The sequence below is a fragment of the Prionailurus bengalensis genome, chromosome X, assembly GCF_016509475.1.
Source record: "Prionailurus bengalensis isolate Pbe53 chromosome X, Fcat_Pben_1.1_paternal_pri, whole genome shotgun sequence".
Taxonomy (NCBI): domain Eukaryota; kingdom Metazoa; phylum Chordata; class Mammalia; order Carnivora; family Felidae; genus Prionailurus; species Prionailurus bengalensis.
In genome coordinates, this window is record NC_057361.1 from 120496309 (window position 1) to 120499497 (window position 3189).

Below are 3189 nucleotides of genomic sequence, written 5' to 3' on the forward strand. Positions count from 1 at the left end.
TCTGTGCTATTTTACCAGAAGTTTTTTCCCCTTCTTGACATCCTAAATGCCTATAATTTTAGTCACCAAGACCCTACATAAAGTTTTACTAGCATAAAGCTGAAGTACCTTATTATCTTTTCTATTTATAGGGCACAGATTCACCTGATATCTGGGTCTCCGGCACCCTTATTTTCAAAGCCGATACCACAAATGCAAAGAGACAACACCCTATTTAATCTGAGCTGATAACTGACCTTTGACTGAGTGAACAACAAAGCTGAGCTAATTTACATCAAAATTGCTGTTTTAAAGTGAAGAAGGAAATGGCCACACGATTGAGGCTAAACCAAACTTATAATGGAAAAAAATTTTAAATACCTGGTTAGAACTGGTGCACAGAAATGTTCCTAGATTTCAGCTTAAAAAAAAAAACAACTCCATCCACCAAGATGTGGCTGATATCAGGTGTCTTTGAGGTGCTTCCTGAAGGGCTGATGAGGAGAGACAACGTATCTCCTAAGCTCTGTAGTCCCTCTGTAGTCCCAGTCCCCTGGCAAGTGCCCGGCACGGAGGGCAAGCTCCATGGATCTCACATTATATATATCATATCATACGGTAAGTACGTTATATGATAAATGTCTCAAACGGAATGAGACGGGAGTCAAACAGCAGAGTGTAACATACTGTTTCCCAGACTTCGCTCATTCCTAGGACGGGTACAGGCTATTTTCCATCCCTTGGATCACCCGTATTATTATTTACTTAACATTGTTCTTTTTTAAATGTTTACTTATTTATTTTTGAGAGAGAGAGACAGACAGAGCACACAAGCAGGGCAGGGGCAGAGAGAGAGGGAGACCCAGAATCCGAAGCAGGCTCCAGGCTCCAAGGTGTCAGCCCAGAGCCCGACGTGGGGCTCGAACTCACAAACCGCGAGATCGTGACCTGAGCCGAAGTCAGGTACTTAACCGACTGAGCCACCCAGGCAGGCGCCCCTTGTTTACTTAACATTGTCCTTTTAATTGAACCTCATCTTCCACTTAAATACACTGGGCTTCACCTTAGCTCCTAAGATCCATGAAATCAGAGGTGTTCTTACGCTAATTGTTTTTGCCACACATGCAAATAAAAGCATACCTTCAGAGCTGAAGATGTTCCTGCACGTACAGCCCAAACCATCTCATGCCTCGCCGGCTTTACACGTGTTACCCCACTTTGGGAAACACTGGCACGATGCAAAAAGCATGACAAGGAACCCCGCCTTCATCAGGTTCACATTCTAGTCGGAGGTTTCAACACACGAAAGCATTTACATACAACCCTCTGTGACCCCCCCACACACACACGGTTTTGTTTTGTTTTGTTTTGTTTTGTTTTGTTTTGTTTCAGGTTGGGGCTCGATAGTTTCTACGGTGAATTAAACTTTGGTCATAACACGCTCCACCTCTCCGTAGATACGTTACTAAGAACCGGAACATTTTCTCTGAGTTAGTTAAATTATGGTTGACATGTTTATTTGGGGGGTATTCAGCATTTGGGCTATTGCCCAAAACATTAGAGGCAGGTTAGAAGTTTCTTCTAAGAAAATGCAAATCTGGACGATCGGGGGATTCAATGGAAGAGGAACTATTTAAAGTCAGCAGGGAGGGAACATTCTACCAGGCAGCTGAATCAAGTCAGTGACCAGAGTTGGGCAGTGAATTGGGTACCAAGATGTCTGGCAATGAAAGTCCTAAAAGGGAAACGTGGTGGATCTTTTCTTTAGTCATTGTTTGAAGAAAGGAAACACACACGTTAGTCTACAGAAACAAGCTTTGTTTCTGCAGGAAAAATAAAGTCTGATGATAATCACGCCAGTCCCTGTGTAAGACGCACGGAGGTGCATGTCGGCAATACTGTCAACTGTCACTCTACAAAAGACACAGAAGCACTATTTGCAAATAGGCCACTCTTGTCTAGACCCTTTAAAGAGCCAGAGACTAGGGGCGCCCGGGGGGCTCAGTCGGTTGAGCGTCCCGCTTCGGCTCAGGTCATGATCTCGCGCTCCGTGAGTTCGAGCCCCGCGTCGGGCTCCGTGCTGACAGCTCAGTGCCTGGAGCCTGCTTCGGATTCTGTGTCTCCCTCTCTCTCTCTCCGTGTCAAAAACAAATCAACATTAAAAAAAATTTAAAGAGCCAGAGACAATAACACATTCCATCATAACTGAAGGGAGCCATCTCTGCAGAGCAGAACACGCAGGCGGAGATACTAAGGCACCGAAAGAGATTTTGGTGACACCACAGTGACAGATGTCACAGAATCTAGAAAGGACCGAACCGCACACCTGCTACACCATTTCATTCAAGTTACGGCCGTCTTCCCTCCGCCTCAGATATTCTGTAGTGACCTCAAATGAGGGCCTAATACTTGAGAGCCCACATGTGCTAAATAGTGCTGTTTAGTACTTGCTACCCCCAACTCAAAACCTCACTGCTGGCTCACGTCCACAGGACAATTCTACTTCTCGAACCGAACCAAGGTAGAGCCGCACCCGACCTGTCAAGGCGGTGGAAGCCGAGCGAGAGACACTTTCGTCGTCGGAAGCTGCTGAGAGCGGGAGGCTGTTACCGCAGGATAGCTTAACAAAAACTGACTGCTAGGCAAAAACACATTGGCAAGGAAACCGGTTTGCTCTCATGAATGGACTCTCGGCTGAGCTTGTGTTCTACCAGAATGTTCTGTGCTATATTACGTGGCAAATACAACTTCCCTCTTGCAAGTTTTAATTCGGGTCCCGCCAACTGACTTCCTCTGTTTATAGAGCAAGGAATTTTAACAACCACCCCTGATGGGCAGGTCGATAATGAACGTTGAGCTATAGCTGCCGAAGGCCCGGAGGGATGGGTGGGGAAGAAAACAAAAGAGAGAGAGAACCAAGAGGAACCAGCCTTTTGTACGCACTTGGTGCTTTAAGTATATTATTTCAGCCAATGCTCGTGGCAACCCTCGTTTTGCTATTTTGTGAACGTAAGTCCGAGGGGTTGGATAAATTGGCCACGAAGAGCTACTGAGTGGGACAGCTGGAATTGGAGCCCGGATCTGACAGGCCCAGACACAGAGCATCATTCCAAGGACTGCTAGAGAAGTCTTTGGAAGCCTAGTCTTGCGCTACGTTTAAAGATAAAGGGGTCACGTTGTAAGGGATTATCCAGTATGTTTCTAGGCCTG